Source organism: Strix uralensis, chromosome 4, assembly GCF_047716275.1.
Source record: "Strix uralensis isolate ZFMK-TIS-50842 chromosome 4, bStrUra1, whole genome shotgun sequence".
NCBI classification, from domain to species: domain Eukaryota; kingdom Metazoa; phylum Chordata; class Aves; order Strigiformes; family Strigidae; genus Strix; species Strix uralensis.
The window spans coordinates 16,828,972-16,856,364 of NC_133975.1; positions in this window are offsets into that span (position 1 = coordinate 16,828,972).

Sequence of the window (27,393 nt, forward strand, 5' to 3'; positions counted from 1 at the left end):
TAGTTTTCCATAAGGCAGACACAGGTGGATATTCAGCAGTGGATATGGGGTGCTGGGATGGATAGACAGCAGTAAGGAGGAGTGCTCCTGGCTGTAGGTGAAGATGCCTGGACTTAATTCTATGTTCTGTGGCCCAGGGTCTCAGTGCCTCAGAAAAGACAATAAACATCAGAAGACATTTTCGACAATCTTGTACTTATTTCCTCAGTTGCAAAATGGGAATAATAAGATCACCCAAATTCACTGTGAAGACGGTAAATTAACGCCCATAATGGTTTTGGTAACATCAGAAAAGTGTCCAAATAGCAAAAAAAAGCAGCTTTTCACTGAGTGAAACAAGAGTCCTGTGGAAACTGTAATGTGGAGTCAAGCAATCCAGCCTCAAAAGACAAGGCATACAGTCCTGGAGTCCAGGAGGCTGCCCCGGTCATGGGCCCCATACGGGCACGCACGCTGCAGGCAGCGGGGCCATCTCTCTCCGCTCAGATAGACTTCCCCCCATCCCAGCTGCCGCTGCAGTCTCTGCCAGGATGGCTAGCCCAGGCATCCAGCATCGGTGCCTGAGCAGCCACGCCAAACAGCCCCTGGACCGGATTCAGGCTGTGGGCCAGATCTTAGGCTACGCTGAGGTACACAATGCTGCTAAATCCGGAAGCAGGTCTATATATTCATGAATGCAATATACATTAAGAACCACCAAGCTTACAGTTCAAGACTAAAGCACCTAAACCCATCCATTTATTGTCTGCAAAGTGCTGTGAAGATGAAAAACATGAGGGTATTATTCTGGCAGACAGCACAATCCCAAATGCAACTCTACTTTTTCCTACTTCATGTTGAAGCTGTTAAAATTCTCTGAATATTAAATGTCCGGCCCCACTTTCAGGGTTGACTTAAATGCGGTTTCCAAAAAATGTGCTGAATATTATTCATTTCGCAGAGAATCAAAAAGCTAGAGGCCCTTTGATGGGGTTGCTTGCATTTTTAAATCACATACACACACAACTAGTTAGAAGAATTTGGCAAGTATGGTTATATATGTCAGTACCTCGAACAAAAATGCGTGATATGAATGTAAAATTCTAGGATTTTATAATTTTTCTTTAATATATTTTTCATGTCTTTAACCTGAGTCTCTCTTACACTATACAGCACTATACCACTGGCTGAAGGTATGCAAAAATGAAGCACAGAATACCCAATAACGAAAAACTGCAAAGACCTGACATCTGCTACCTTCCAAAAATCAGCTTCCATTATGCTCATCAAAGCAAACAAGGAAATCATTTTTCCCTAGTGCTAAATATGGATCTTATCTTATATTTGGGTGCCAGAAAAAAGGATTCAGCAACTTCTTGGGGGAATGTTTATGCCTCAATGTTTATTACCTGAGTTGATGTTAGTGAACTAAACTTGTAGGATTTGATGTTGAATAAACTCTGAATGAATCAGAGCACTTGCTCCTGGAAACAACATACTTGAAGGTAGCAGACAAATATAAACAAAAGTCATGATACAGGCTTATGTCTTGGAGTATTTATTCAGTGTTCAGGTGAGAGTCAGGCTTCCCACTGCCAAAGCTAGAGTGCTAGTGGCCTCAGATCACAGCATCCACAAAAAAGGACTTCTCATGTTCTGCCAGTCCCAATACAGTTTTTAGAACAGCTCAGCTCAGCAGAACGCTGCAGTGCCTAATACCTTGGCACCCAGACTCCTTAGAGCAAGCGGAGAGCTTGGCACTAATTAATAAATGGGTTTACACAGGTAGGTGTAGGCAGACCTGGGCTCCTCTGGCTGGGCTCTTAGCTGGCTGGATGCAAGGCAGTTGTGGTTCAGAGTCTGTTTAGCTGTGTTGTGCCTGAGCAAATATTCTCTGCCTTTCAGCCAGATGTATTGATTCAAGCACAGCAATGCACTAATATCACTGTACAGCTGCTGGGTCACAGCTGGCTATCATCTGGCCATCTCAGACCACAGGCAGAACGGATATGTCTGTCTGCGCTTGTCTTCAGAGGCATCCTCCAGTTTGCACCCTGGATAGGGATCCACCTAAATTATCTCAGACAAGCCAAGGAAAGATGCAAAGTTTAAGCGCTTAAGAGAGTCTTAGGTGATCCCATGCCAGAGGACATTATCTCCTTCTGCTAACAACGCTCTCAACCACAAATACTCTTTTGTCATTCAACACCTAAAACAGGCTTTTCCCACAAAATACAGCGAGAACACGATGCTCCCTTCTCACCCACACTGCCTTTTATCCTATAAGCTCATGAATAAAGACTTCACGTGAGAGGTGGAAGAACTCTATTTTGCCTGGAGGCTTTTAACACCCAGCTTCTAATATTCTGCACAGTAGTCTAGCCACGAAGGTGCTGCAATGGGTATTTGGAGGGCTTGCTCTGTTCCTCCTCTTAAATTGCTCCACTTTCCTTGAAGCAATTAGGTATCTACTGGGGCAAAGCAAAAGAGAAGTGGTTTCACACTCAGCTGAGGGTAGGGGTAGTTTAACAATGCAAATATTTAGCCAAAGTTGAAAAACCTAAATGTGAGATTTTGAGAACATCCATCCCAGAATACCCTGAAGTGTAATTAGGCTTTCCTGGGAGACAGACAGGAACGTCTGAGTGCCAGCCGGCAGGGAAGGGATTTGGATGTAAGTTTCTCATATCTCAGATAAGTGCTTCAGACTAATGTGCCAGTATCCCTGTGCAGGAAAGTGTGGGTACAACTCACTGTTCTCCTGCATGTGGGGAGAAGGCAGCTCTGGGAGCACCTCAGGGGCAGGACTCACAGGCTGGAAGGAAGCAGAGCACCTTGCTTGTCATTCCAGCAAAGCCCCAGCATGTGTTGGGGTTCAGATCTGCAAAACTTTTATCAAAAATCATCTGACACAGAGTAGAAGTCCCTTGGTGGCATGTGTGCATCTGAGCCTCTGCTCCCTTCCAAGGCTGCTGCTGCTGCCCGGCATGCCAGCCCTGCCACCGCCCAGCCAGGACCCAGCAGCCCAGAGCTGTCTCCTTGCCTGAACCCCCACCATCAATGCACACCCAGGGGACTGATACTGCCCATCTGCTCTGAAAACATGCAACACCTAATGACAGACCTGGGCTCTACCTGGCAGGGAGGGACCATACAGTTTCCAGATACAACCCGTCGTGCTGGGATTGCCTTGCTTTTAGAAGAGCAAGGAGGGCAACCTGCCTCCTGTGTCAGAGACCAGTTTCTACAGCTGCCCAGACTGAGGAGATTGCAACCCAGCACTCCCACTTCCTCACAGCAATGTGTTTTGGGGTACAGGCAGTCTCCAGCCTTCTCTGCAATACTGGGTTCATTCTGTATGAGCACAAATATGATGGAGAATGTTGTTCCAGGCCAGTGCTGCAGGCAATCCCTTGAGGTCCAAAAGTCTGTGTACACGTTTACATTAAACAACAACATCAGATAAGGTGTATTTCTTTTTCTCTCTCCTGTGCTCTCTCTCTTTTCTCTCTAGATCATGAATTTTGAACAACTCCTGCTCAGCATCTGTCTGAGCAGCAACAGGAGGCACCAAGAATAGCCCTCTAATCTCTACCTACTTTTTAGCCCCCTGATACCTTCAGACGGAATGGAGGATGCCTTTACTTTCCTTTTACCCTCTGCGCAGACGTTCTCATATGAGGCTGCATCTCTGTTCTGCAACAGAAAATGTTAATAGCTTGTTTTGTTTTGTCTGCCCATAGTCGATCATATTAATTTTAAATAGCAGAGTTTTGTCATATAACAGCATATGTCATATTCTTAATTTTTGGTAGCATATTCTATTCAGGTCCACAGGGTCACTCCTTGTGGTGGTTGTTTTGAATTTTTGAGGTAAGATACTTCTGCAACTTTAGAAGTTTTCATTTTAAGACAGTTGTTTGTAGGGATTTGAATAATTTGCAAGGGAACAAAAGAAGCAGCCAGAAACATGGAATTTGGCATTGACCCAGCCCTTCATTCATAATAAACCTTTAAAAAAACCCAGCGATGACTCAGCACAGGCACAATTCACAAACCAGAAAGGCCTGCTTCCCTACCTTACAATTGCATTGGTAGGTACTTAATCACGGCAAATAACATAGTGGATATTTTATTTTTGAAAACATGTGCTGTTATATTCATCTCTTAAAATTGCTGTAGCACATGGCCTCTCATCTAAAATACCCTGTAAGATATAATTGGCAAAAGTCATCAGACGAGTCTCACATCATATAATTAGATGTATTCTGTTAGGCTCAACTGGTTACTTTAATAGTAATGCCACAATGTATGCTAACAAGATATTTTAAAATACAAATGACTTCCATGACCTTCTTGAGGCAATAACTCTGATTGCCATTTATTTTTGGCAATAATCTATTAAAAATATGTTGAGCAACTTGTTTGGGCCCTTCTAAGCCTCCTCTTCCAAACACACCTGTTGGTGCAGATCCCTACACCCACACAGCTCAGCTCAGACCTCTGCTCAAGCACCCCTGCTGGCACGGGATGAGGAGGGGCCAGAGGCCCTGCGCCCCTCCTTGAGCGTCACGCTGGGCGTTCACAGCATCACACAGCCGAGCTGCTGCACAGACTTGCTGGCCACATTGTGAAACCTCTCCCCAGTTCTTGCAAGCCAAGGATCTGGTGCTCAAATCCTTTGGATGCTCATCCATCACATGAGCAACCAAGTTATTTTCCTTCGTTATGCACAGTGGTACTGCTGATAAACATAATATGGCTTTTGCTTCCACAGTGGAACTAGGTACTTTGTCTAAAGGGAAGAACAAGCCTAAATTTTACATTTGGGAAACACCATAACAAAAAAAAGGCAATAGGCACACGATGACTCACTACTTCCTGATGTTACTCTGGTTTTTGAATAACAATGTGGGTGTGGGTGTCTGTTTTTTGGGTGGGTTTTTTTAAGTTAACAATCTGAAGACGCCCCTCTGTTCACCCTGTGATGCTCCTGGTTTCCTGTCAGTGTCACATAAGAGATAAGTTTATGATGTCTTATGTGCCTCAGTTTCTCTAGCATCTGTGTTGTAACATCAATACTATGAACTGAATTGAAATACTGGAAGGAAATATATATGCATCTATTTCCAGGGTTATACATTGCCGGGTTGTATCCACACACAGGTTTTTTAGCATTAAAGAGATATAAGCCATCTCCTTCAGACTCCATTTTATGAGCATAAAGGTATTATTACTCTCTTATTTCATTCCCCGGGAAAGAGGTGTCTGTTCACAAGGCTAATTATTAAACAATCACACCCCTAACTGACCTAGTTAAACTATTGGAAAAGCCAGGAGTAAATTGTAACACAAATTAGTGCACCTGTATACGCAGTGGCCCGGCTCTCTCTTGCTTCACAGGAGGTGTGGGTCCAAGCATGGCTGTCTTGGGGACAAACCTGACAGCTACCCTCTGCTACATCTTTCTACAGGACATTGCTGGGATGCACCTACACATACTGCTACGATATATGCACATGACAAGGTTGGGGGAGAATTCTAAGTTTTGTAACTCTCCTTTGAAGCTGAAGGTATTGCCAAAGTCTGCTTATCACTTACGTCTTGACAGCTAGACGCATATTCAGGTGCCAAATTACTTCCTGCAGCTTGTACTCAGGTGAGCAATAATATCACATAGGGTCAAAAATATTACACGTAGCGTATCTGGTTTCAGACAGAAAATTATTTACTTCTAAAGACAAACATCCTCCCTAAGAAATCACAGATTCCTTTTCAACACACCCTGGCTCCCTCCTCAATGCAAATAAGACTGATTCATGTCACAGCTGTAAGAATTACACAAAATTAGGACAGTCTGTCCCACAGGAAATTCTAACTCATTCCGATCTGATTTTATTAAATCAGTAAGCAAATCTGAACTTCCAAACTGAAAATTTGGACACAGAAATACAGAAGTGGCAGATCCCAAAATGGGTGAGCTGGAAGGCAAGGTCTGCTGCACCGGCCAGCTCCTGTCTCTAGTGACTACAGTGGATGCTTGTGGGGGGATACATTGAATATGGGAACTCTGAGTGGTCCCTTCCCTGGTCAAGCTTCCCCTGGTCCAGCCTTCTGTGACTTAGAGACTTCCACACCTGAGTGATGTACTGTTTATTTGCTACAGAGAGACTAATCTTCCCTTTTTCATTTAATACCTTTGAGACCATTTATATTCTTTATCTCCATGTCATTCAGTAACAATGAATTCTACATAATTATATGGTGTGTGAAAAAGATTTTCCTTGTGTTTATATTGCACTCTATTTAATAATTTCTGTGGGTGCCTCTGAATCTGTTGGACTAAGAGAATAGCATGCAATCTGCATAATTTTCTCTCTTATGCCTCTAAGATTTTATAAAAAATTGCAATATTCCATTCATGATACTTGATCTTTTCCAAGCCAAAGAGTGCCAAACAACTGTGGTTGTCTTACAGTTTGTTTTGTTTGGTTTTTTTTTTACTTTTCCCAATTCTGCTGTATCATTTCTTGAATCGGACCGACTAGAACTTCTTCTAATATATGGGGGTACATGAATATATATATAATGGTATTATTATATTTCTCTATTCTTTTTCTAATCATTTGTAAAGTGCTACTTACCTTTATAATCCTTCTGAATACTAATATGAGATTTCTCTGAAAATTAGCTACACTGTTTCTAAGATTTTTTTGTCTGCATGGTAATAACTGAAATAGACCTCCTCAATATCCCCTTAAAATTAAGGATATTTTATTTAAGTCCTGGTTTCCTCTATCCCAAACAACTGTGCATTATCTGGAAAAGTTGTCACCTTGCTATTCACCTGCACCTTCCTGATTATGATTGTGTGTAACCCAAACCTACACATAAGTTATGTGAAAATTAAATTAACAGTAATTTCATAAAAGCTTCTTTTCAGGATACTGAAATGTTTCACAGTTGCATCTTTCAAGGAAAATCAGCTTTGTGATTTTCTGAAATTGTATTTAATGTTTGTGAAATTTAACTGACCCAAACCCTTGTCTAGTTGCAGTTCACCATTAAACTGCGTGTGTAACACAGTGCCCTGTTGCTCTGTGGTACGTATATCTTAGCAGTCTGACCCTTCTCAAACGCAGCCAGATGCCCAATGACACCAGGGGCTTTGTTAAAGGCTTTGCTGTTTCACGCCATTTCTATTGTAAGCCAAGTCCAACCCTGTGGTTCTCACTCTGGGGCATACTCAAATACAACAAGCTAAAGTGAAACTAAAAGGATATGAACCTATGTAAAACAAAACCCACAAAAAAAAAGGTTTTCAGAGTCCCATACAAACAGAAACCTTTTAATTCTCATGTATTATGAGATGTCTTAATCACTAGCCCCTGATCTTTCTGGAGCAAACTGCCTGTGTGGAAAAAAACACCTCTCCTGACACCTTTTAAAACAAGGAAACTAATTATTTCATGTATGCTCTTTTGAAACTAGCATTACTTCCTGAATTGATGGTGAATTGTTTAATTTTCCAGAAACATGAATGAGCAGGAATCACAAGAAAAGCCCATGACCCCATGGCAGTGACAAGGCACTTCTGGTCCCTATTAGCCTGGGATGTGATTGGCAGCTCCCTCATTGCCAAAAATGGAGCCTTGCCCTGTGTGCAAAAAAAAACAGAAACCCAGTCAACATCCAGCGGAGAGTTAACTGTTCCCTCACCCCTGCTCTCTCCATTGCACTCCTCCTCAGCTCTGCTTCCAGGTCAACATGTAAAACTTGAATTTCTAATGCTGGGACAGCCACTGCAACTGCATCCCCACCACACTAAGTGCAGGGTAAAAGGTATTAAATATTTACTTTTTTATTATGATCGACTGAAGACATTTGTGGCAAATTAACAGCTCAGCAACTATGAGAAGAGCACTCAAATGTAATTGGGCCGTAAGACGCTGCAACATATGGCCATGCAGAGCCTTTCAACTTGTTGATATCAGCCAGTGGTTTGGACTGTTGTGGGTTTTTTTTAACAAACCTTAATATTAACTTTAAGTTTATGTGCAAGGGATTGTTGGACATGTTTCATGGCAGTGATAACAACATATAGCTGAATCACTGTAAAAAGTAACTAATTTTTTCCCAGACTCCTCTCCTCCCTTCAGTCAATGTTATTCCTTCTTCAAGGAAAGTGACATCTTGGCCTTCCTGAAATTGATGTAAGAACTCCCTGTGGTTTCAACAGGAGAGGGCTTCACCTTGCCCAGGATCTGGGAGAGAGTTGGCATGAGCCCTCAGATTAAAATGCAAGAGTTTCTGGCTCTTCTTTAAAGTGCACAGTATTACCCTGCTCCCGGTCCCACAGCATCCATCAGCTCTGGACCTTGCTTATGCTGCTAGCACTCTCTAAAGGCTTCTTTTTTTTTAAACTTCTGCCTCCTCATCCAGCCTCCACATTTGGAGTATTTGAGTACCTTTAGCAGGTTAATATCCAACTTTGGCAGCCTCTGTTGGAAGCCACACAGAATTAATCACCTACCAAGGAGAAATTAATCCCTTTGTTGCTGCCTCCCTCATGCATAATGGCAGAAATTCAAGACTTTGGCTCCACCAGGAGTGACCACGTGCCTTTTTCAGACCTCTTTAAGTCTCCTTCATCATGTCTCCCACCTTCCCTCCACTTGTACCTAAACTCAGGTTATTTGTTAACTGGTGTGAGTGATGAAATATGCTTGCTTTTCCCCCTGTCCTTTCTGCCAACAAGTATGCACTGCAATTAATACTGTCTTCAGCTCTAGGCTGAATTACTGTGACTGAACTACATAGAGAGGCTGTGCCAAGGCTCCAGCTTCACCGCCATGGGACAGCCCCCATCTCAAGCAGAGGGGAGAGTGCCCTGGGGGACGGCTCACCACTTCCGAGTCCATTTCAAAAACCAGGAACTTCTCGACAAAGTCAAGTTGTAACAGAAACCACATCTCCAGCTGTAACTCAGCTAGCAAACGATGTTCTGCTGGCAAACAGAGATAAAGTACACTTCTTTGTGAGTTCAGCTGCAAAACAAGCTACCGGACAAGACTAGAGAAATTCAAAAGTTTTAGGAAAAGTGTTATATCTGTTTTTAGGAAAATGCTTTGTCACCATAACTGAATGAGTCCCTGTTGCATGTCAGGTTTTTCTGACTGGTAGTTCACATACCTCTGTTAGGATCACAGGGGATTTTTTTATTTTTTTCCTAAGGGGTCTGTTTGTTTCCTAAGGGGTCTAGTAAAAGTTCCAGCTAAAAGGATTCATATTTCAGCATAAAACTTTATAGGGACATATAAAATGAAAAGTTTTGAAACCCCTTAATATATATGCTATGTACACAAATCAACACATTATATATTTAGTATTCAAAAATTATAATGCACTGGAACAGGTGTTGCCTGTGCCATCTTAATTCAGTCTACTTGTGTGCTTCATACAACTTTTAATTATGTAACAGCTTTTTTTTCTGCACAAAGCTGCGATTTTAAAATTATACAGAATTAATCAACTCTGAAGTTGAATTGAAGGTGTGTAAGGTTGCTGACTATCATCCACAGGACAATTCCTGATTTTCTGTTGAAGAACTTAGGAGGTACATAGTGAGTATCTAATGAAATTGGATTTGTGGAAGTTCATCTTACCTTGAACAGAGAGAAGGACTGGCAGAGTTCAGGCCACCCCCATCTCAGGAGAAACAAAATCAACTTTCCACGTTACTTTCTGCCTAGACTAAAGAACATGATGCTAATATAAAGGAGAAAATCAAGAAAGGAGGGAAAAAAGCATATTTCCAGCTCAAGATAAAATGTTTAGAACAAAACTAATTACATCACTACAGGACCTGGAGAGAAGGATCTCTCCAATGGCCTCTGCACCAGTGGTGTGAGCATGGGCCACAGACAAAAGGGACTGAGACCACTCATAGGAGCACAGATTCACCCCAGTTTATCTTATTGAAACCTGATAATAAGGTCATCATAGTAAGAACCTCAAAATCAAGATTAACCTCCAATTTAGGGAGGTTTCAGTAAGAACAAATGTCAGAAAGTGTTTCTGTGTCATTCTTCATTCCTGGCTCATGGACAACTGGGAAGCAGATGCCTTGAATGCCCCAAATGCACAAACAGGCAGCATGGGCAATCACAACAGAGCACAGGGTGCCTGTTTCCTTAAGTATCTGCCCAAACTGTACAAAAAGCTGCACTGATACAGGCTTCAAACAGAGTGAAACATGCTGGGTGTCTCTTGGTGCCAACACCAAAGTGTCCCAAAGACATTTTATGTGTCAGTTTTCATGCTCAGAATGAATTGTATCCACACAAAAGGAATTCTGCTTTACATCTCAGTCTGCCACAGAAAAACTGATCAGAGAATAGAAATTGGCTGTTGCTTAGGTCATTTAACAGATGTAATCATGTGCAAACAGAATTATATGCTTGGCTCTATGGAAGTTCAAGTTCACAAAGCTAAGAATAGTTATGCACAAAATCACCTGGAAGAGGAAAATTAAAAGAAAAAGATCAATAACAGCTGGGAAATGCTTCAGAAAAATTTTCTAGGTGCTGAAAAATATCATAATAAATAAATTTTATTACATATGGATATATATACATTATAGATATAATAATAATAAACTCTAATAAACAAAAAAGTGTGATTAAGATGTCAACCGGCTTAAAAAAGGAGATAAAACAACCATAAGTATATGGATAATAATTTAACAAGACTGAAAGCTGAGAGCAACAAATAAGTATCAGCTAAACATTAAGAACTGTAGAAAGGTCAGCAGCGGAGGCAGAAATACTCAAGAAGAAATAAGATCAAGGTACATAAGGTTAAACATATGGAAATGAACTCGTCCAGGTAACTTGTAGTCTCACAGTGTTAAGAGCTGGTGGAGAAGGTCATCAGACCTTTAATACTGGTTTTCAGTAAAGCAGTCGTTAAGTTGCAGCTACCTGGAAGAGAACTGATGCTACCCCAATAACAGCAAGAACAAATGGCCCAGCCTGCTGCTCTGACAGAGACCCCAGGAGCACAGCAGAAGAGCAGATAAAAGAGCTGAGTTTAAGGCTAAGAGTAGAAGTAATAGCGAGCAACAGGTTTATGGAAAGCAGACCATATCAAACAATATTAATAACTTTTTAAAATTAGATTAGAAGTTTTGTTGATAAAGGCACCATCATTGAGATAACAATCCTGAATTTCTCTAAGACATTCAGCTTTGAGTCACTTAAGAAACAAGAGTGAAACCAAACCCAGCTTCACGTGCATTAAGTGAGAAAATAAGTTAGTTCTTTGATAGGTTTTAAAAAATAATGGAAACAGAGAGACAGCAATGTTTCTAGTGAGTCTTCTCTGGGGCTAGCCCATAACTGTGCCATTTAATATTTTAGCAAAATGAACGAAAGGTAAAATAATTTCAGAGAAATGACACAAGTGTTAGAAGAATATTGTATCATAGAGAGGTGAAGTAACTGTTCCTCAGTAAAGGACTATGCAGATAAAGGAACAGATAAATAACCATTTTTGAAAGGAAATGGAATCATCAGTGGGATAAAAATGAGAGGGAGTATAAATCCCATGAAGAGCTGGTGAGAAGGAATTCGAAAATATCTTCCCAGGATGAGGATTCCACATCCAACAGAACTGGAAGAGCAGTCAGCTGGCAATTCACCCTCCAGCAACTTCTCCTTCCTTGGGCCAAAGCAGGAGGAGGTGCTAAATGGACAAAGTCAAGAGAAAATAAACAGTTTTTCATTTGGGGTCACTGCAAGAAAAACAGAAGAACTGCTTAGAAGTAAACGTATATATTTTAAAAAAGTAAATCCACACCCCCAGAGAAACCATTCTGGAGAGAGGTCTGGTGCCAGGCACTGGCCTGATGTAGTAGAGCCCCAGCAGAGCTCTGGCAGGTGCTCCTTGGAAAACCTACTGACATTTGTACATGTTCAACACTCCCACAGGAAGACCCTGGCTCTGCAAACTCTTGTCAAACAGGTACTTCGCTTGAAAAATTAAAGAAATTTGGGTAGTATGAAGAGGTGCATGGTTTGGGGAACACATAGAAGCTTAAGAGAGTCTAAGCAGCTTTGGAAATAGGTGTTGGGCTAAAGCAATTTAAAAAAAAAAAAAAAAGTCATTTAAAAGAAATATCATCTCTCAGAGAGAAAAAAAGGAGGGAAAAAAAAAAAGAAAAACCAAAACCAAACCATTAAAATGTGCACAGACTGACCACAGCAATGATACAGTCATCTGTAGCATACCTTCTCCAACATGCATGAGACAAGTACAAGAACTCCTTGGGATCCTGGACTACGAAAAAAATCCCATCCATAAACTGGCTGTCTAAAGAAACAAGCTTGTGAAAAGTGCCCAGTGCACGTGACATAATAAGTCTTTTAAGTGTTTCGGCAACAGAATACAGAGCTCCAAATCTGAGCCGCTACAACACTGGATGGAAAACACAGTTGTTCACAGATGTCCTGAAGAATGGTATTGGCACAGTCGTCTTACAACCATGTAGCCAAACCTAGAAACTAGAGAGCTCTCCACTTCTCCGCAGGTGTTATTTAAAAAAAAAACGAAACAAACCCTTGCACTGATATACTCATCTAGGAAGGAGGCTGTGCACTCAGTGAGGGCACCAGAAGGTTCACACGTTGACTGCAGCCCATGTTAACTGAAACAAACCACAAAACATTGCTGTCGTTTCTGAAGGGGCCTGGCAAACCTCACTTCACCACAAAAATATGGAGCTTATTTTTCAGCTTCAGATGCACAATTTGCAAATTGAATGCAAACCTCAGGAAGACCCAGTTGTTGCAGAAACTCTCTAAAGAATTAGAAATACACTGTAGAGAAAAGACAAGAGCTAGATATGAGTCAGATCAAAACAACAACTGCTGCAGGTCACGTTTAATGAGAACTATGATTTCAAGAGCTACTGCTAAAAGTACAACCCTGTAGACAGGGTTTAGGACTTTTGGCCCTATTTTCAGTTCAAATAAATCATCTCATAATCTGAAAAGAAACAAAAAATATATTTAAAGGCATGAAGATGGTTAACCCTGAGATGCCATAGGAAGGTATTGTAAAAGTATGAACAAAGCTTCTCTGGAGATTAAGCAATCTAAGAAAAACAGTTACCAGGACAGAGATGGTCAGGTTTGTTGCATTAAACAAGTAAAGCAAAAGAGCAATTTACTGATAGTGCCCTTTTTGTTGGTTTTGTTCCATCATAGTGTCTTCATCCCCAGATTCAACTCTTGTTTCTTCTTCAGCCTTCCTAAGCAGTTGCCCCAGGCCAAGGGCCTGAATTTAACACAGAGTGGGACATGAGGTGGGCAGGATGGGCAGGATGGGCAGGACGGGCTCTCTAGGCTCAGTTCTAGTGCTTCACTGAACACACTCAGGTTCACCTGTAGCTTTGCCTAAATATCCACTAAGTCTGTTTAGTTTTCCAAAATGCTGTAATTTATGGAGTCTTCAAAAGATACCTCTTCAAATACCCCTTTTCTATCAGCAGCAAAAATTACTTTATTTTCTTTTTTACCTTTCCTCATCCTGAGAAGAGTTTGGACTGAAAACCATCTCCTGGAAAGTACCAGCTGAGAATGGCAAGCCTGAAGCACACCACCAGCACGAAGAAGGTCAGCCCAAATGGTCACACCTCGGCACAGTTCCTTCCAGCCAAAACTACCTTGTAGAGTAAAATGTCCAACACACTTACAGGGTTTCTCTTTACAAGCAGTTGCAATACAAAACCAGTGCCATGGAGGGGAGGAAACCTTTTTTTTTTAAAAAAAAAAAAAAAAAAGATTAACTGTTGGAATTTATTTAGGTCAACACCAGTGGGACTTTCTCAGAGTGAAGGAAACTTTCTGTGCATTAAATGTTTACCTCCTTTACAGTAGCAGCAAATTAGGTGTTTACCTCTTCAAGCAGCAACAGGAGCCAATACACCTGTTCCTTCCAGATTGTCCCTGCTTTTTTTGGCATGCGATATCCTGAAAATGGCTCCAGTGATCTGCTGTGGGAGGGCCAGGAGGTTTGCTAAAACAGGTTGAAGCATTTGTTTCTCAAGGAAAGAAAAAAAAAGTGATGGTTGTGCTGGCTATGAAGATATAATGCTCATTGCTGCATTTTATTATTTTTGGTATCAGTTCCACAGAATACTGAAATTAGATTAAAAGGAAAACTGAGGAAATGTGCATAAAAACAAACACGCCACATGCATTTATGAAAAAGCCATAAATCCTGTATGGCTGTACCTTTCCTCATAGGGTAAGCAGTGGTTTTGGAGAGATGCTATTCATGGCCTGCTCTATCACTGCCCCGTGGACCACCCACGCCCAGTTCCCATCCCTGGGAGGGGCAGGGGGACAGATGGGGACAGTGTGGCTGGGAAAGACAACTAAAACCCCATCCCTGATCTGCCAAGTGAAAACGTGAGCCCTGCCCGCATGAAAATGGCAGGGAAGGACCAAAGGGTGGAGACAACATGAGCATGAAAGCCCCAAAGCATCTGCATTTCTCTGGTGACACCTTGCATCAGGAGTCACCAAGCTGTCATGGACTGGCAGGTGAAATTCAGTATATTTACATATACAGAAAGCCACAGCTGGATTAAAACAACCTTGCCTACAAAACTAATGGGCTGAGAGAGAGGAACAATAAAACCCAAGGTTTTAATTCATAGTCCTGTGAAAAAAATAATTGCTTTTCTCAGTATCAGTCCAAAAATGCCTTCAATGTCAGAAACGGTGCTGGGGTGTGCAGGCTCAGTCCTAGCCAAAAAATCTGCAGAGTGAATACACAGACTTACAAACAAAGGGTTTCTGCAAAGGAGCCAGACTGAAAGGTGGATTGAAATTCCCTTTTGTCCCAACAGTGATCGCATGCCTCCTAATCCCTTTGATGGGTAGAGTGCCTCAGCCCTCGCCTGTGAGGGGAAAATGGCAGCTCGTCCTCCAGGCACATCAGTACCAGATGGAGGTATAGCACTAGTCCTGCAACAGCCAACACCCTCAGCAGAGAAACAGCTTATACCAGCAAAAAAAAGTTGTTTTACTGGTAGGAATTAAACCAGTTCACTGAACAGATTACATTATAACAACAACAAAAAGGCCTTTTGATGGTAGCACTGAACTCACAGTAGGGATTTTGCTGTTGTAATTATACCATTGCCATGCCAGCAAAACTTTTTAAGTATAGACCAACTCCCTATGTTTTTATCTTTTCAGTTAAAAAGATTACACAAAGGCAGAAGTTATGAAACGGGTTGGCAGCAGGCGTGGGGAACTGTCTTAGCCCCTTAGAATGCACCTCATCTTGCAATGAAGAAGTCCCACAAAGGCAATTTTCCCCGAGGAATCACAGTGATGTGTCAGCTCCAGAGGCATGCTGGGGGACTGAAAGTTGTGGTCCAAGGGGTGTGTTTGGGTTGTAAATATTTTTTTGCTGAAAATTTAGGTTGGGGGTTTTTGTTAGAGTACCTATTTTGAAATGTTTGCAGCTACTGTGTTAATAAAGCTTGAGGGTTTTTAATATGGAAGGGATTTTGCTACTTGCACAGTGATGAAATGGCATGCACATGCAGATATAATCAAATTGTAATCCTTCAGGAAAATCTGATGTTTAAGTTCTCTCTATTCTGGATGTGCCAATTCCATAGCATACATGCTTTTTATATATAATGTAATGCAAGACTAAGATACTTAAGACACATTTAAAGAGGAAAAAAAGGGTGGAACTCCTTGGCAACGGCTCTAATCCCTTTGAAGGCCCCGGCATCTGCTGAGTCAGGCGCTCCCTCCGTACATTGTAGTTTACAATCAGCCACTGAGTCACAGCAAATTCCTGACTTCACTATTTCATGAACTACAGTAGCATATTTTTAGGGTTTGGGTCCTTTTAATTAACCCCCTTTTTCTTGTTGTTGCTTCATAAAAACATAAAATAATAATAATAAATTAAAAAATAAATAAAAAGGAAATTAAAATAAAAAGAAATAAAAATAAAGGAGCTCTGAGCTCCCAGCTCTGAGCCCAGCTGCAGGAAACTTGTCCTTAGAAATGCTATCCTCAAGCCACAAAATATACTTCGCTCCTTGTGAAGTCCTTGGAGCATGAGAAGGGTCCATGGGGATGCAAAGCACTTTTCAGACCAGACATGGGATCCCCACACAAGGCATCTGGAGGCAGGATTGCATTAGCAGAGCCCTCTGCCCCACTGGATAGACCTTGCTCCCCAGCAGACTAATTAGCCAGGGTGGAGCCCAATTCTGATATAAATCCATGCTAGCCTTGGTATCTTTCCACAGTGCTTCCCAGTGCCACGCAGACACGGTGATATGGTCTGGAGCCAGGCACCAATCCTGCCTAATGTCCTCATCCAAAAATTGATGACACAGCCTGCCTGCCAGCAGAAACTCCTATTGTGAAACTGAGTTTGCTGATATTTGCAAAGCATTTAAAGGTGTGTCTTAGTGGGAAAGAGTGTGCTCAAACCCTAGGCAGGTCATAGGATTAAACCCATTTCTGATTCCAGGAGAGAAACACCGGTGAGCAGCATTTCGCATGCGCGGAGTCGAGCTAGGATTCCTCTTTAATCAAGTTAAGTCAGGTTTCATTCCTGACCCTGCCAATTATTTAAATCCCATCTACCCACAAAAACCTCCAACCCTGCTGCGGTGAAGCTGTTGACTCACGTTGCCTGGTTGGATGGGGGGTTACACTGTACCTAGCTTCAGTCATCACCTACGTGGACAGGGAGTAGCTCCACGGGAATGCGGCAGTGCATCCTTTGGCACATCCCTGTGCCACTGCGGCATACACCGAGACCACGGAGAGATCCCAGAGGAGTTTACTGGGAAGAATGAACGTGGTGGGTCAGGCGAGAGCTGCTCCAGCCACCACAGGACATGCCACTAGAAACGTCGGGAGAGCACAGTGCAGGTACAGACACCAAGGCACTTGGGTTCCCCAAGAGGCACCACGATCATTCTTAGGCTTCTTCAATGCAAGGGGATTAGCTCCAGCTAATTCTGCATCCAAATATGCTCTGCATTAACCCAAGCCAGGGAACTGAAACCAAGACCACGTCTCTCTCCTTCATGAGAATGTTAGAGGGGAAATGCTGAAGAAATGCAGTGTGACTGTTCATGGAAGAATGATTTCTGTCTTTTATTCAAAATGTTTCTAAAGTTTAATACAAGCATCAACAACCTTAACTATTAAGATCCCCTTCGCTCATCCGCACTGTTTCTATCTCTAGGCACAACTTGGTATCTGCTTAACAGTGCAGAGTAAATTTACAGGACAGCTTAAGGTAGGAAATAATGAATACCACTTCAGCAACTGATAGCACATAACTGTGTGTAGCTACAGTTTGTCACACTGAAATGCATGATAAAATGTAAGCACGGAGGCTCAGTCCTTATTTCCCTGTTAATGTTTAAATAAATAGAAAAATTAGAAACGTACAAAAGTTGAAATAAGTTCCATTAATTAAGTCACTTCCACTTCAGTGAGATTCTCTACTATTTTAAAAGATGTGCTCTTAACCCGTATTTCTTAAAATGTAATTTTGAGTGCTTCTTTCCCATTTTTATCCCACATTCTTTCTGTATTTTGCTTTTATTTCCATGTACATCACATGATATCCAAGTTAGGGGTTTCTTTCATCACTTTATTTTCTACAACATTTCAACATTTCTCCAGCTTTGGAAATGTTACAGAATGTCAAATGAAAATGAAAAAAATATGTATGTTTAAAAAACACCCTAAACTTTAAACTTATATGTAATACCTTTTAGTGATAGAAAAGTGTAAAGGAAGAGAGCAGAAGTTATAAAAGCTAATATTTTACCACCAGTTTTATATTTCAATGAACATCCCCCAAATCTGAAAAAGCCTAGCATTTCATTTAAGGTTTTGATCTCTAAAAACACAGATTTTCATAGAAAAAAAAATCTGAAGAGAAGCATTGAACTTGCTCTGAAAACAATGATGTTTATTGCTGAGGGGATGGCAATTAAATGCAGTCATGTTTACTGAGGAGCTGACTGTAAGGGGGCAAGGTCATAATTTACACATAATTACTGGTTTGCACTATCGTTTAACCACTACTGAGATAAATATGTTTTTCTTCCTTCCCTCTTCCTGTGCAAAAGCAGTGTTCAGCACACTTCTTATGCATTAGCCGTTCTTGTGCAAATCACTGTTTTCTGTGGCTTGTGATTCAATAGTAAACATTGCTGTCAAAAACAAGGTCTGCATCTAGAGATAGCTCTGTATTTTTTGATAATATTTTCGGTTAGTAAGAATGTGCCATCAACACATAATTACAGACATACATACTATGACAAACAAACATGGAAATATGATTGACTACAGTAAAACAGGAATATTTTAAATACGGGGTGTGTCTGCCTTTGTATAGTACATACAGTCACACCACACTCCTTTGTACCAACTCACACAGAAAATAGCCAGCCGAGTATTCTGGGTGAGCCTATAAATAATTCTTGTTTCCCAAGGCTGAGAAATATATGCTGCTTGGATAATCTTTGAAGAGTTTGAGTCAAGATTTTCAGAACTGGCCAAGGCTTTTGCTTGCTTTGTTAGTGCCGGCTTTGAAAATGCAGTGTCCGGAAAGAGCCAAGCATCCCCACTCTGGGAATCAGTCCTCAGCTGAGGGAAAAGTCAGGTGCTGTGAAACAGAGGGACTCAAACTCACTAATCATGCTAGAAGTTTGCCCTCTGCATCAAAGCTATTTTAAAAATAGCAAGATTTTGTGCTTTCAACATTTGGTGGTGGCATACCAAACACTCCAGCTAGAATAAAGCTATATGTATTGGTATCAGGTTTTGATGTGGCCAGGGGTGAGTTATTGCCGGCCACCTATTCAGCCACAGATCTTCCTGGCACAGTCATAACTCACCTTAACCATGCTGGTCTGTTCACATTTATTTCCGTGTATGACCCATAGTGCTGCAACTAGTTTGAAAAATACTGACAAAATGTTCGCTGCCTCATTGATATCTTCAGGTTTTGTTCCAAACTCTTGTTTTCAAGAAAAGTGCGAGGTTTGAAATGGGTGTGGGTTCCTGGGACCATACCCGTTCCTCCTCTGCAGTCTGTGTGGGGTCCCAAGATCACACCCAAAGCCTGAGGTTCACACCCAAAGCCACCTATGCCTCCAAATTCACAGGGAGGATAGTTTGCCTGGGCTACCCAATCTTCTTGGCTCAACAGTCAACATTTTAATCACTCCTCCAACTTGCATTTATGGAGAATTTCTAGAGACAGGGTTAGTCCCAAGCTGGGATGAAATAAATTTCCAGTTTCTCTGTAAGACAGAATGCTATTCTCTACCCAGCTCTGAGAGGCTGATTGTGGGTGAGCGGGTGCAATCCTCCCATTCTTCTCCAGCTGCTTGTGCCATGGGCAGAGTACTGTGGGGGTTATTCACACAGTGCACTCCAAAGCATCTCCCTGCACGAAGGCTGGCGAGATAGGACGGGTGGTTATTCAAGTATGTCCAGGCAGCCCCTCCTGTCTTTTGGGGAAGAATTGTGCCAGAATCTGTGCAGTCTGACAACCGCCTCCGTGCCGCTCGTAAACAAGGTCCCCCCCGACTGTAAATCGGGTGCAAGCGAAGATGCATGCAGATGCAGATAGATAATGGGTCAGCTGCACATAAAAAAATTAAATCCTAGATCCTTGATACTAGAAAAGCATAATGAAAAGCTTGTGCAACCTTAATTCAGCCAACTTCTAATCTTCAGCTACAAAACCACATACTGTATTTTCCATGGGACCCTGCCTCATTCAGTTCACGGAATAGATGGTGTTCGCTTAATGAGCAGCTATTCAATATTTTATTTTCTTCTCACTCAGTGTGTTGCCCTAGGCATGATTTACTACATGTAATTCAAACCTAGCTGTGCAGCCAAAATTATTAATTTCGCGCAGCTTTTTTTCCTTTGGTACTCATCCTCACAGCACTCCTGAGTGCTACACAAACAGTAAATATTATATTTTCATAATACCACAGTGAGGGTGTTTTCACAATACCTCAGTGTGATTAAACAGGGAGGAGGAATGGAATTATTCTCTGTATTTCACAGGTGCATAGAAAAGGCAGAGAGAGACATTAAAGTCCAAAGAATCAAAAATTTGGGGCACCCCCTTGACAATTTCAGTCCTGACTTAATACAGTGAAGAATATTCATATACTGAATATTTCAGGCAGGATTCCCATTGAGTCAACCTGCATCCATCAGTGTTCAGAGATGGAGAAGACCTTCTAAGCCATAGACTAGTTCACTTCTATCACAGACAGCTTTTTAATAATCTTATCAAACTGGACTGAATAGGAATTGGGTTTCTTGAGTTCCTATTAAAAAGCTGAGAACTCACTCCTCTGATAGTTAGAAACCATTTTCTAATTTTCAGCCTAAATTTATTCATAGCCAGATTACACTCATTTGTTCTTATGCCAACATTGTCCTTCACCTTAAATAGTTCTTCTCCCTCTCTGGCATTTGCCTCCGCTGATAAATTTAGAGCGAGCAATCACATTTTTTTCTCTGTCGGCATTTGTCTTGAGGAGCTAAATGAGCTACGCTCCCTAAGCTGTCTCTCTCAAATTAAGCTGCCAGGTCCCCTGCTCATCTGAGGAACCGCTTTCCATACCTGCTCCAGCTTGTGCTTATCTGCTCTGAGCATGGCTGACCAGGCTCATATGCAGCGCCAGGCCTGCCTGTGCTCACCCAGAGGAGCTCAAGCAGCAAAATGGTAACTGGTGGTAACTAGAGGAGTTACAAATGCTTCTCTATCTGTCTTGGAATTGGTGCATCTTAGAATCAACCTAGGATTTCCATAGCTACATCACATCAGTAGTACCCCAATGACTGCAGTCTACCAACACAGCCCAATTTTACTCAATTTCCAGCAAAAATTCTCAGCATCAGTTGAAAAAAAATGCATGCATTTTATACCACTGAATTTCACCCAGCTTCTCTCCTCCAAGTCCTCTGGATCATCACTGTGTGCCTCTGCTCCAATATCCCAGGCCCTATCTGTGATGGTGATGCTGCCCACACCACACCAGGTCACTGACTGACTATTGGCAGACTAGTGAATGTATATATGTACACATATGTGTGTATGAAGTAGCTTTTTGAATGTGTCTGCTCCTGAGACCAATTTTAAAGAACTCACCAGAAAAAAAATCTGGTGGGTTAGGAAAGCACACAGGTCAGATATGAAAGTTTGGAATATTAGACACCCTGATTTGATACCTTTCAAAAAATTCCTGTAGTCAGTGGCTGTCAGATGTTGGTCACCTATTTGACATGAAATAAATTATATTTTGGTTTCTGAGAAGATTACACTCATCATTAAAAGCAAGACCGCTTCAGTTATGACTTATATATACACCTCTTGGGGATTCATGTGTTTTTCTTTAAAGTGTGATTTGATGTATGCAAGGCTATTTGTAGTCATGTTTTTTCAGTAAAACATCTATCTTACATTCACATACTAAAATACCTGGTAAATAATGACCAGACAAATTGAACGTAACTGGAGAAACATAATACAAATTTGACAGCAAAAGAGAAAGCCTAGGCAGGAAACCCAACGAATGAGAATAAAAGCAAGGTAGTGAGTGTGTGACACCGTGACTTAGCTGAAATAAATCATGCCCTGGTTGCACAAACTGCTTGCTTTTCTGGCTGAAAATTCTGCATATTTCAGGCAGAATACGGCAAGGAGGAGGATGCTTCCTACCCAGGGGTCGATGGCAGAACCACACAGCAGAGAGTGCAGTTTTGGGACCTACTCGAGAACCATCACTGCCACCAGACCACAACCTAAGCCTGGTGGAGTGGCCTTAGCAGGTTTTTGTGGTCCCCACTGCACAGCTGATGACAGATGACTGACAACCCTGTGACCATGTCAGACTTTGTGTTGCCATCATCTCCACAGATAGCCCTGGACATGCTCAGTAGGGAACAGAGGTACTAAGCAGCTTTTTACACTTACCGTCTTGCAGACATGTCATGCCAGTCCGTTTTCCTTGCTTTGAGCTTCCTTCTATCTATTAACTTTAATACAGAACTGACTGGCAGTTGCAATGAAATCTGATTGGCAACAAACTCATTCAGGGACCCATGGCAGAAGACCTTGGCAATGTTATGGGGCCATCTGTAGTCTTTCACATGAACAGGATGCAGGTCTCCCAGGAGGACTAAGTGGCATGCCAGGTCCTGGGGTGACAGCTCGGGCCTTCTTAATTGTCAATGAGAGCTGTACACCCAAGTTTATGTCCTAGAGGCTTTGAAAAATCCATGCATAGGGCAGCAACTAGGGACGGGAGTGCATAAGTGTCCTAAGTCATGCCAGGGGACCCAGGGATATGTACTCACAGAGTTAGGCCACTCTATGGATGGTATTGGGTGTATGTTGCCTACAAAATGACCCGGAAACTGTTGTAAGCAACAGGAACTTTCCAAACCAACAAATTATAGTGATTTCAGGGTAACTTAGATAACCCTCTAAGGTTAGGATGTATCAGATTTGAGCTGGGACAATCTAACAAGACAGTGAATAAATGCTATGCCTCTCTGACCTCAGTAGGGCTCAGCCCAGATACGTAGAAGAAGTTGCAAAATTTCCTTTGAAGAGTCAAAACTTAAATACATGGAGACATAAAGCAAACAAGGGGAAATACATGATGTTTTCCATGAAAGGGCTGCACTGTCACATGCACTGGGAAAAAGAGGAGGAGACTTTTGCTAGCATGCAGGGGATGAAAAGTAGCAGCCATAAGAGAGGCTTGGGTGGAGCAGAGGGCAGGTACAAGTGTGTAGGAGTTGGTGAGAGAAGAGGCATAGGAAGGAGTGGTGTTACTGCAGGCACTGCAGGTAAGAGGAGGCATGACCTTCACTGGAGCAGGGTATTGGAGAGGGGGGAACTTCAGTTTATGGGTCCTGCACTGCAACCTGCTCTGGAGATCAGGCCTGGTCCTCAATTACCTAGCTGAGTTAATTGTGGTACCTTTGCAAGCACAAACTGAACAGATCCAACTAGTTCCTCTAAAGGAGACAGTTTTGCTTGCATAAAGGTTTGCACTAGTTTCACTGGATCAGTTTTTGAAACATTTTAGTTAAGCAGCTGCTGCACTGACAAGATCTGAGGAGGTAAGGAGGGAAAACATCTGGTCTTGTATTACTCCAGTGTCTGACAGGAGCATATTTAGTCTCTTTCCAGTGAATAACACCTAGGTTTTGGAGCAGAAAAAAACAGCTGACAAAGTCACACTTCCTATACCCCTTATTCTTCCTTGGGAAGTATCTTCAGCTGTGAATACGTATATATACTCTAATGACAGTCAGCTGTCACGTCTGTAAACATACATTTACCTCCCATTAAGGGCTATTTGCCCCTTTTTGTGACCTTTCACCAGCTTTCCATACCCTGGCCATGTGGCACAGATGGTATAATCCTGTCAGGCTAAGGCAGGTGACAGTGCTGCTCAGCATTTAGTAATCAGTGACTGTAATTAGCCAGACTGGACGCAGGCTCAGATAATAGGGCAGTCAACCAGCTGCCAGTCATGAGGCTTTTCCTGTGGACCGCAGGAGATGGAAGAGGGGATGATATAAAGAGACCATGCATTTTTCCAGCACACTTTATACAGAACCGCTGATAATGTTATATATGGGGTCTGTTTATTAAAAAAAAGAAAAAATTTTCTTTTTATGCTAGTGACTGATAAAGTGTGTTTCACATCACATGGACATACAGGGGCTTTCAGTTGGTTGTTAAATCTGGTGGAGGTGTTTGGAGAGTGTTTAGCAGCACCAAATCTTTTTCCTGTTTGGAGACTATCTTGTCACACTTTCCTTACACAGATATGTTCACAAGTACACAAACTGTGCATGGATGAAGTGCTCCAGTTTCATGATCCCTAAACCAACTCATTTAACACAAACGCTATCACCAATCTACCAGTTGTCTGCATTCAGAGAGCAGGATTTAGACAAACAAAATTAAACTTAGTTGTAGTGAAAGTAAAGAAAAACCTAAATTAATTTTAATTAAAGAGCTACTGTGAAAAAATATGATGGGGTATTGAAACTACTGGCATTAAGAAGTTATCAGAAGAAATCTTTTTACTTATTTTAGTTCTTTTTAGGGAGCTAGGTGATCGTCCTCATTTTTGATCTTGTGTTAAAGTACACAGATGATATGTAAACTGCACATGCCGTATTTAAGAGAAGTAAGTAGTGGGCTGAACTGACCATATTTTCATGTGAGAGATGACTCATGGTCTCCTGGATGGTAGAAAATTCTCCATGCTGAGCAGATGCTTGTGCTTACAGTTTGTTCGGGTGAAAGAGGTTTTATTACCAAAGAGGCAACCAGCCATCTCTTGCAGAGGAAAGGCTGGCATTCATTGCCTAGAAGGGCTTTTCTTTTTCCTACTTCAATATTTCTTTCCTATCTTTAAACATGTGCCCGTTATTACAAAGACACTAATAATGAAATATATTTAATTAATAAAACCAAATGCACACATCACAATGAATCAACTTCTCCCCCTCTTTTATTACATATATTCCAATGGCTTTTCTCCCTCTTTCCCTCCAAAATTACGCTATTTATCTGTGTGGAGCAGATACCTTAATCTTTTGGGGAAAAAGCAGAGAATAATTTCAATTTCCATGCATTTATGAAAAGACATTCTTAAATAGGCCAGAGAAAGAGATATTGCATCTATAAATAAATTATTCTGAGGCGGGCGGTGGGATGGGGTTACACATCGCCATTGTGCGGGGAGGCTGCAAAGCCTGACCCGGGAGTGCAGCTGTTGTCTTTGTGCCGGGCACTCTGCCTCTGCCATTGTTCCCCCGATTACAACAGGCACGTCGGGGGCGCGGGGAGGGCAGGCGGGGGTGAAAGGATGGCTGTGCATTGATAACGCCTGGCACTATCACTGAGGGCAATGATAGGCTTCTCAGCTGCAGCGCTATCGGGATGCGGGTCTTTTGAGCAACCCCCCCCCCCCCCCCTCCCCTCCTTGAATCAGCAATTTCAGGAGATGTGAATGCGTTCACCTCCTGCATGTGCCAGCTGGATCTTACCCAGACACACACACATGCAGGATTGTGTCAACAGATGGTGTAAAGGGGGGACAAAAAGGACAGTATTTCCAAACTGAATATGTAATATCAAACAGGTGTGGAGGTAAGAAGATGGTAATGAATAAGGAACGCCGTGCTGCGGAGAAGGGTGTCCGCACAGTTCGCAGCAGAGTGGCAGGGAGGGAACGCATTGCTCTTGCCATGCTCTACTCAACAGGAGGGGAAAATGGTCACGATCTCTCTGCCACGGCCATTGTCCCCAGTAATGCAGGGAGGGCTCAGCTGACAGACAGCCTGGCCCTGAGGAGCCGGCAGAGGCAGTGTCCCTGCTGCCCTTTCATCCCTCACATCGCTGCCTGGTTTCCAGACACGCCTCCCAAAGCCCTATGCAAAGATGCTTGGCCTCTCAGCACCCTAAAAGCCATGCTCAACTCCCTCCTCCAGCTGGGGCAGAGGGAGGCCAGGAGGCCAGGACACCAACAGCGCTGGTGTTCCCAGCTCCTGCTACCTGCCTGCCTGGGGCAGAGGGGAGAAACACCCCAGGACAGCAAAACCTGAATCAATTGTACTAATTTAGGATCATGCTGTCATCACAGATGCACCAGGGACATCTGAGCTGGGGTTACTGAGCATTGGCACGAAAGGCATTCATGTCACGGGAGGCATTGTGGGGCCCATACCTCACTATAACAATGGGATTGATGGCCGTTTCCTTCTCTGGACCTGCCGGCGCCTAGGACAGCTGTCACTCATGTCGTGCCAACGAGTCTGGCTGTCTGACCTTTAGGGCTGCATAGCACACATGGCACCACGAGCCTGGCCACAGGGGAGGGATGTGCCTTCCCTGCGCCCAGCCCGAGAAGCCTGCTTGGCATGCAAAACCCAACGGGAGCATTCACCCCCAAAATGCAACAAAGCAGTCATGCTCCGCACCAGCCCTGGGGTCCATCATAGCCAAACTGCCTGTTCATTTGTACCCCAAGATGTGTACCCCAGTTCACAAAATAGTGGTGGAAAAAAAAAGCCATACTGTGCTTTCCCTGACAGAACAGCTCACCATTACTTTGGAGATTTTCTCCTTCCTAAAACCCAGAGGAAATCCTCCCATTTCTCAGCAGACTGCTGTCTGGACTTTCTGAGCTCTTCCTCAACTGGTGAAGAGAATACTCATCTTAAACCTATTTTAACTTAATTTTTATATCTCTGTCTGGTTTCTCCATTTATTTCCAATGAGTGTGGGTCTTGCTATCTGATGGGCATAGGAGCACATGTCAGTCTTACTGTTAAGACTGCTAACGGAGACCAGGAGTAAGGGATTTCTGATGTGAAAGCCACAGCCACCCTCTGCAAGCAGGGGTGGAAACTAAGATGCCTGTTACCGTTAAGACTGGGACTGACTCACTTGATGCTGCTTTTATGGCTTCAGTTGCTGTCAGTGTATGGCTACTTTGTAAACTTGTTTTCACATTGTTCTGTTGTAGGTACCTAACTTGTACATTCCTAAATTCTTTCTTTGGCTTATCCCAAAGTTATAGAGTGTGTCTATGGTGTATGCATTGTGTACAAATCCATCTTATAGATATTCATATATTTTACTTGCAATCTGGTATGCATCTGTTATATGTAAAAGATGAGCTTCCTGCTCTCATCACTTTCAAATTATTCTCTCCAGAACTGTGTTCAGCCAAAACTGAGTATTGTTATTTCCCCGTCCTCCATGATCTGTCAGCTGCATTCTACACAATTAACTCTCTTGTTCATCTTGCAGTCTTGTCCTCACTTACCTGACTCGGTCATTTTCTCCTTCCTCTCCCCTAACTGGGTCAGTGTGAGGATCTTCCTGATTCCTCCTCCAGTTTTCCATGGAGGTGCCAGCAGGTCCTCACCATGGCCCCATTCTTTTTCCAGATTCACGATACCACCCTCCACCACAGGCACCTATATTTCAATCCTCTTTCTCCCAACAGACTCTTGTTTAACATCTCTCTGTAATTCAGTAAAGTAATCAAAATTAAGTTACTGGACAGCCCACATTAATCCTCTCTTCTTCCAATGTGGCTACAAAAGATGTAAGAAGATACTAATATACAGAGGCTACCACCCAATATGCTGATCAATACTTTCTCAGTTTTAACTTGTATTCTCTCACTTACACATCTCTCTCTTGTCTGACAGGCAAAGGTCTCTGTACATCACAGTTGGGGCCTCTGTCCCCCATTGTCTTAATTAC